Source organism: Oncorhynchus tshawytscha, linkage group LG31 (assembly GCF_018296145.1).
Source record: "Oncorhynchus tshawytscha isolate Ot180627B linkage group LG31, Otsh_v2.0, whole genome shotgun sequence".
In the NCBI taxonomy this organism is placed as follows: domain Eukaryota; kingdom Metazoa; phylum Chordata; class Actinopteri; order Salmoniformes; family Salmonidae; genus Oncorhynchus; species Oncorhynchus tshawytscha.
In genome coordinates this window covers 36130033-36140263 of record NC_056459.1, presented here as the reverse complement: position 1 = coordinate 36140263, position 10231 = coordinate 36130033, and positions in this window count along the sequence as shown.

Genomic DNA, 10231 nt, shown 5'->3' with positions numbered 1-10231 from the left:
AGACCCAGACTCATCTACACCATCTATAACATGACTAGACCCAGCCTCATCTACACCCCCATCTATAACCTGACTAGACCCAGCCTCATCTACACCATCTATAACCTGACTAGGCCCAGCCTCATCTACACCACCATCTATAACATGACTAGGCCCAGACTCATCTACACAACCATCTATAACATGACTAGACCCAGCCTCATCTACACCATCTATAACATGACTAGACCCAGACTCATCTACACCATCTGTAACATGACTAGACCCAGACTCATCTACACCACCTATAACATGACTAGACCCAGCCTCATCTACACCATCTATAACATGATGAGGCCCAGACTCATCTACACCATCTATAACATGACTAGACCCAGCCTCATCTACAACATCTATAACCTGACTAGACCCAGCCTCATCTACACCATCTATAACATGACTAGACCCAGACTCATCTACACCATCTATAACATGACTAGACCCAGCCTCATCTACACCATCTATAACATGATGAGGCCCAGACTCATCTACACCATCTATAACATGACTAGACCCAGCCTCATCTACACCATCTATAACATGATGAGGCCCAGACTCATCTACACCATCTATAACATGACTAGACCCAGCCTCATCTACACCATCTATAACCTGACTAGACCCAGCCTCATCTACACCATCTATAACATGAGTAGACCCAGACTCATCTACACCATCTATAACATGACTAGCCCCAGCCTCATCTACACCACCATCTATAACCTGACTAGACCCAGACTCATCTACACCACCATCTATAACATGACTAGACCCAGACTCATCTACACCCCCATCTATAACCTGACTAGACCCAGCCTCATCTAAACCATCTATAACCTGACTAGACCCAGCCTCATCTACACCACCATCTATAACATGACTAGGCCCAGACTCATCTACACCACCATCTATAACATGACTAGACCCAGACTCATCTACACCACCATCTATAACATGACTAGACCCAGACTCATCTACACCATCTATAACATGACTAGACCCAGCCTCATCTACACCATCTATAACCTGACTAGACCCAGCCTCATCTACACCATCTATAACATGACTAGACCCAGACTCATCTACACCATCTATAACATGACTAGACCCAGCCTCATCTACACCCCCATCTATAGCATGACAAGACCCAGTCTCATCTACACCACCATCCCTGGTATTACTAGACCCAGCCTCATCTACACCACCATCTATAACATGACTAGACCCAGCCTCATCTACACCATCTATAACCTGACTAGACCCAGCCTCATCTACACCACCATCTATAACATGACTAGGCCCAGACTCATCTACACCATCTATAACATGACTAGACCCAGCCTCATCTAAACCATCTATAACCGGAATAGACCCAGCCTCATCTACATCACCATCTATAACATGACGAGGACCAGACTCATCTACACCATCTATAACATGACTAGACCCAGCCTCATCTACACCATCTATAACATGACTAGACCCAGGCTCATCTACACCCCCATCTATAAGCTGACTAGACCCAGCCTCATCTACACCACCAGCCATGACCTGACGAGACCCAGCCTCTTCTACACCCCCATCTATAACATGACCAGACCCAGACTCATGTACACCACCATCTATAACCTGACTAGACCCAGTCTCATCTACACCACCATCTATAACCTGACTAGGCCCAGCCTCATCTACACAACCATCTATAACATGACTAGGCCCAGACTCATCTACACAACCATCTATAACATGACTAGACCAGCCTCATCTACACCATCTATAACATGACCAGACCCAGTCTCATCTACACCACCATCCCTGGCATTACTAGACCCAGCCTCATCTACACCACCATCTATAACCTGACTAGCCCAGCCTCATCTACACCACCATCTATAACATGACAAGGCCCAGACTCATCTACACAACCATCTATAACATGACTAGGCCCAGACTCATCTACACAACCATCTATAACATGACTAGACCCAGCCTTATCTACACCATCTATAACATGACTAGACCCAGACTGATCTACACCATCTATAACATGACTAGACCCAGACTCATCTACACCATCTATAACCTGACTAGACCCAGACTCATCTACACCATCTATGACCTGACTAGACCCAGCCTCATCTACACCATCTATAACATGACTAGACCCAGACTCATCTACACCACCATCTATAACATGACTAGATCCAGACTCATCTACACCACCATCTATAACATGACTAGACCCAGACTCATCTACACCATCTATAACATGACTAGACCCAGCCTCATCTACACCCCCATCTATAACCTGACTAGACCCAGCCTCATCTACACCCCCATCTATAACCTGACTAGACCCAGCCTCATCTACACCCCCATCTATAACCTGACGAGACCCAGCCTCATCTACACCCCCATCTATAACCTGACTAGACCCAGACTCATCTACACCACCATCTATAACCTGACTAGACCCAGCCTCATCTACACCCCCATCTATAACCTGACTAGACCCAGACTCATCTACACCACCATCCCTTGCATGACTAGACCCAGACTCATCTACACCACCATCTATAGCATCACTAGACCCAGACTCATCTACACCACCATCCCTGGCATGACTAAACCCAGCCTCATCTACACCCCCATCTATAGCATGACTAGACCCAGCCTCATCTACACCACCATCCCTGGCATTACTAGACCCAGCCTCATCTACACCCCCATCTATAGCATGACTAGACCCAGTCTCATCTACACCACCATCCCTGGTATTACTAGACCCAGCCTCATCTACACCACCATCTATAACATGACTAGACCCAACCTCATCTACACCACCATCTATAACCTGACTGGACCCAGCCTCATCTACACCACCATCTATAACCTGACTAGACCCAGCCTCATCTACACCATCTATAACCTGACTAGACCCAGCCTCATCTACACCACCATCTATAACATGACTAGGCCCAGACTCATCTACACCATCTATAACATGACTAGACCCAGCCTCATCTAAACCATCTATAACCTGAATAGACCCAGCCTCATCTACATCACCATCTATAACATGACGAGGACCAGACTCATCTACACCATCTATAACATGACTAGACCCAGCCTCATCTACACCATCTATAACATGACTAGACCCAGACTCATCTACACCACCATCTATAACATGACTAGACCCAGACTCATCTTCACCATCTATAACATGACTAGACCCAGGCTCATCTACACCCCCATCTATAAGCTGACTAGACCCAGCCTCATCTACACCACCAGCCATGACCTGACGAGACCCAGCCTCTTCTACACCCCCATCTATAACATGACCAGACCCAGACTCATGTACACCACCATCTATAACCTGACTAGACCCAGTCTCATCTACACCACCATCCCTGGCATTACTAGACCCAGCCTCATCTACACCACCATCTATAACCTGACTAGACCCAGCCTCATCTACACCACCATCTATAACATGACTAGGACCAGCCTCATCTACACAACCATCTATAACATGACTATGCCCAGACTCTTCTACACAACCATCTATAACATGACTAGACCTAGCCTCATCTACACCATCTATAACATGACTAGACCCAGACTAATCTACACCATCATAACATGACCAGACCCAGACTCATGTACACCACCATCTATAACCTGACTAGACCCAGTCTCATCTACACCACCATCCCTGGCATTACTAGACCCAGCCTCATCTACACCACCATCTATAACCTGACTAGGCCCAGCCTCATCTACACAACCATCTATAATATGACTAGGCCCAGACTCATCTACACAACCATCTATAACATGACTAGACCCAGACTGATCTACACCTTCTATAACATGACTAGACCCAGACTCATCTACACCATCTATAACATGACTAGACCCAGCCTCATCTACACTGTCTATAACATGACGAGGCCCAGACTCATCTACACAACCATCTATAACATGACTAGGCCCAGACTCATCTACACAACCATCTATAACATGACTAGACCCAGCCTCATCTACACCATCTATAACATGACTTGACCCAGCCTCATCTACACCATCTATAACATGACTAGACCCAGACTCATCTACACCATCTATAACATGACTAGACCCAGCCTCATCTTCACCATCTATAACCTGACTAGACCCAGCCTCATCTACACCACCATCTATAACATGACTAGACCCAGCCTCATCGACACCCTCTATAACATGACTAGACCCAGACTCATCTACACCATCTATAACATGACTAGACCCAGACTCATCTACACCATCTATAACATGACTAGGCCCAGACTCATCTACACAACCATCTATAACATGACTAGACCCAGCCTCATCTACACCATCTATAACATGACTAGACCCAGACTCATCTACACCATCTATAACATGACTAGACCCAGCCTCATCTACACTGTCTATAACATGACGAGGCCCAGACTCATCTACACCATCTTTAACATGACTAGACCCAGCCTCATCTACACCATCTATAACCTGACTAGACCCAGCCTCATCTACACCATCTATAACATGACTAGACCCAGCCTCTTCTACACCCCCATCTATAACCTGACTAGACCCAGACTCATCTACACCATCTATAACATGACTAGACCCAGCCTCATCTACATCACCATCTATAACATGACGAGGACCAGACTCATCTACACCATCTATAACATGACTAGATCCAGCCTCATCTACACAATCTATAACATGACTAGACCCAGACTCATCTACAACCCCATCTATAGCATGACTAGACCCAGCCTCATCTACACCCCCATCTAAAGCCTAACTAGACCCAGTCTCATCTACACCACCATCCCTGGAATTACTAGACCCAGCCTCATCTACACCACCATCTATAACCTGACTAGACCCAGCCTCATCTACACCATCTATAACCTGACTAGACCCAGCCTCATCTACACCACCATCTATAACATCAAATCAAATCAAATTTATTTATATATACAGAAACCCAGCCTAAAACCCCAAACAGCAAGCAATGCAGGTGTAGAAGCACGGTGGCTAGGAAAAACTCCCTAGAAAGGCCAAAACCTAGGATGAAACCTAGAGAGGAACCAGGCTATGTGGGGTGGCCAGTCCTCTTCTGGCTGTGCCGGGTGGAGATTATAACAGAACATGGCCAAGATGTTCAAATGTTCATAAATGACCAGCATGGTCGAATAATAATAAGGCAGAACAGTTGAAACTGGAGCAGCAGCACAGTCAGGTGGAAGTTGAAACTGGAGCAGCAGCATGGCCAGGTGGACTGGGGACAGCAAGGAGTCATCATGTCAGGTAGTCCTGGGGCATGGTCCTAGGGCTCAGGTCAGTTGAAACTGGAACAGCAGCATGGCCAGGTGGACTGGGGACAGCAAGGAGTCATCATGTCAGGTAGTCCTGGAGCTCAGGTCCTAGGGCTCAGGTCCTCCGAGAGAGAGAAAGAAAGAGAGAAGGAGAGAATTAGAGAACGCACACTTAGATTCACAGGACACCGAATAGGACAGGAGAAGTACTCAGATATAATAAACTGACCCCAGCCCCCGACACATAAACTACTGCAGCATAAATACTGGAGGCTGAGACAGGAGGGGTCAGGAGACACTGTAACATGACTAGGCCCAGCCTCATCTACACCATCTATAACATGACTAGACCCAGACTCATCTACACCATCTATAACATGACTAGATCCAGCCTCATCTATAACCTGACTAGACCCAGCCTCATCTACACCATCTATAACCTGACTAGACCCAGCCTCATCTACACCACCATCTATAACCTGACTAGACCCAGACTCATCTACACCATCTATAACATGACTAGACCCAGCCTCATCTACACCCCCATCTATAACCTGACTAGACCCAGCCTCAACTACACCACCATCTATAACCTGACTAGACCCAGTCTCATCTACACCCCCATCTATAACCTGACTAGACCTAGCCTCATCTACACCATCTATAACATGACTAGACCCAGACTAATCTACACCATCTATAACATGACCAGACCCAGTCTCATCTACACCACCATCCCTGGCATTACTAGACCCAGCCTCATCTACACCACCATCTATAACCTGACTAGGCCCAGCCTCATCTACACCACCATCTATAACATGACAAGGCCCAGACTCATCTACACAACCATCTATAACATGACTAGGCCCAGACTCATCTACACAACCATCTATAACATGACTAGACCCAGCCTTATCTACACCATCTATAACATGACTAGACCCAGACTGATCTACACCATCTATAACATGACTAGACCCAGACTCATCTACACCATCTATAACCTGACTAGACCCAGACTCATCTACACCATCTATGACCTGACTAGACCCAGCCTCATCTACACCATCTATAACATGACTAGACCCAGACTCATCTACACCACCATCTATAACATGACTAGACCCAGACTCATCTACACCACCATCTATAACATGACTAGACCCAGACTCATCTACACCATCTATAACATGACTAGACCCAGCCTCATCTACACCCCCATCTATAACCTGACTAGACCCAGCCTCATCTACACCCCCATCTATAACCTGACTAGACCCAGCCTCATCTACACCCCCATCTATAACCTGACGAGACCCAGCCTCATCTACACCCCCATCTATAACCTGACTAGACCCAGACTCATCTACACCACCATCTATAACCTGACTAGACCCAGCCTCATCTACACCCCCATCTATAACCTGACTAGACCCAGACTCATCTACACCACCATCCCTTGCATGACTAGACCCAGACTCATCTACACCACCATCTATAGCATCACTAGACCCAGACTCATCTACACCACCATCCCTGGCATGACTAAACCCAGCCTCATCTACACCCCATCTATAGCATGACTAGACCCAGCCTCATCTACACCACCATCCCTGGCATTACTAGACCCAGCCTCATCTACACCCCCATCTATAGCATGACTAGACCCAGTCTCATCTACACCACCATCCCTGGTATTACTAGACCCAGCCTCATCTACACCACCATCTATAACATGACTAGACCCAACCTCATCTACACCACCATCTATAACCTGACTAGACCCAGCCTCATCTACACCATCTATAACCTGACTAGACCCAGCCTCATCTACACCACCATCTATAACATGACTAGGCCCAGACTCATCTACACCATCTATAACATGACTAGACCCAGCCTCATCTAAACCATCTATAACCTGAATAGACCCAGCCTCATCTACATCACCATCTATAACATGACGAGGACCAGACTCATCTACACCATCTATAACATGACTAGACCCAGCCTCATCTACACCATCTATAACATGACTAGACCCAGACTCATCTACACCACCATCTATAACATGACTAGACCCAGACTCATCTTCACCATCTATAACATGACTAGACCCAGGCTCATCTACACCCCCATCTATAAGCTGACTAGACCCAGCCTCATCTACACCACCAGCCATGACCTGACGAGACCCAGCCTCTTCTACACCCCCATCTATAACATGACCAGACCCAGACTCATGTACACCACCATCTATAACCTGACTAGACCCAGTCTCATCTACACCACCATCCCTGGCATTACTAGACCCAGCCTCATCTACACCACCATCTATAACCTGACTAGACCCAGCCTCATCTACACCACCATCTATAACATGACTAGGACCAGCCTCATCTACACAACCATCTATAACATGACTATGCCCAGACTCTTCTACACAACCATCTATAACATGACTAGACCTAGCCTCATCTACACCATCTATAACATGACTAGACCCAGACTAATCTACACCATCATAACATGACCAGACCCAGACTCATGTACACCACCATCTATAACCTGACTAGACCCAGTCTCATCTACACCACCATCCCTGGCATTACTAGACCCAGCCTCATCTACACCACCATCTATAACCTGACTAGGCCCAGCCTCATCTACACAACCATCTATAATATGACTAGGCCCAGACTCATCTACACAACCATCTATAACATGACTAGACCTAGCCTCATCTACACCATCTATAACATGACTAGACCCAGACTAATCTACACCATCTATAACATGACCAGACCCAGACTCATGTACACCACCATCTATAACCTGACTAGACCCAGTCTCATCTACACCACCATCCCTGGCATTACTAGACCCAGCCTCATCTACACCACCATCTATAACCTGACTAGGCCCAGCCTCATCTACACCACCATCTATAACATGACTAGGCCCAGACTCATCTACACAACCATCTATAACATGACTAGACCCAGCCTTATCTACACCATCTATAACATGACTAGACCCAGACTGATCTACACCTTCTATAACATGACTAGACCCAGACTCATCTACACCATCTATAACATGACTAGACCCAGCCTCATCTACACTGTCTATAACATGACTAGGCCCAGACTCATCTACACAACCATCTATAACATGACTAGCCCAGACTCATCTACACAACCATCTATAACATGACTAGACCCAGCCTCATCTACACCATCTATAACATGACTTGACCCAGCCTCATCTACACCATCTATAACATGACTAGACCCAGACTCATCTACACCATCTATAACATGACTAGACCCAGCCTCATCTTCACCATCTATAACCTGACTAGACCCAGCCTCATCTACACCACCATCTATAACATGACTAGACCCAGCCTCATCGACACCCTCTATAACATGACTAGACCCAGACTCATCTACACCATCTATAACATGACTAGACCCAGACTCATCTACACCATCTATAACATGACTAGGCCCAGACTCATCTACACAACCATCTATAACATGACTAGACCCAGCCTCATCTACACCATCTATAACATGACTAGACCCAGACTCATCTACACCATCTATAACATGACTAGACCCAGCCTCATCTACACTGTCTATAACATGACGAGGCCCAGACTCATCTACACCATCTTTAACATGACTAGACCCAGCCTCATCTACACCATCTATAACCTGACTAGACCCAGCCTCATCTACACCATCTATAACATGACTAGACCCAGCCTCTTCTACACCCCCATCTATAACCTGACTAGACCCAGACTCATCTACACCATCTATAACATGACTAGACCCAGCCTCATCTACATCACCATCTATAACATGACGAGGACCAGACTCATCTACACCATCTATAACATGACTAGACCCAGCCTCATCTACACAATCTATAACATGACTAGACCCAGACTCATCTACAACCCCATCTATAGCATGACTAGACCCAGCCTCATCTACACCCCCATCTAAAGCCTAACTAGACCCAGTCTCATCTACACCACCATCCCTGGAATTACTAGACCCAGCCTCATCTACACCACCATCTATAACCTGACTAGACCCAGCCTCATCTACACCATCTATAACCTGACTAGACCCAGCCTCATCTACACCACCATCTATAACATCAAATCAAATCAAATGTATTTATATATACAGAAACCCAGCCTAAAACCCCAAACAGCAAGCAATGCAGGTGTAGAAGCACGGTGGCTAGGAAAAACTCCTAGAAAGGCCAAAACCTAGGATGAAACCTAGAGAGGAACCAGGCTATGTGGGGTGGCCAGTCCTCTTCTGGCTGTGCCGGGTGGAGATTATAACAGAACATGGCCAAGATGTTCAAATGTTCATAAATGACCAGCATGGTCGAATAATAATAAGGCAGAACAGTTGAAACTGGAGCAGCAGCACAGTCAGGTGGAAGTTGAAACTGGAGCAGCAGCATGGCCAGGTGGACTGGGGACAGCAAGGAGTCATCATGTCAGGTAGTCCTGGGGCATGGTCCTAGGGCTCAGGTCAGTTGAAACTGGAACAGCAGCATGGCCAGGTGGACTGGGGACAGCAAGGAGTCATCATGTCAGGTAGTCCTGGAGCTCAGGTCCTAGGGCTCAGGTCCTCCGAGAGAGAGAAAGAAAGAGAGAAGGAGAGAATTAGAGAACGCACACTTAGATTCACACAGGACACCGAATAGGACAGGAGAAGTACTCCAGATATAATAAACTGACCCCAGCCCCCCGACACATAAACTACTGCAGCATAAATACTGGAGGCTGAGACAGG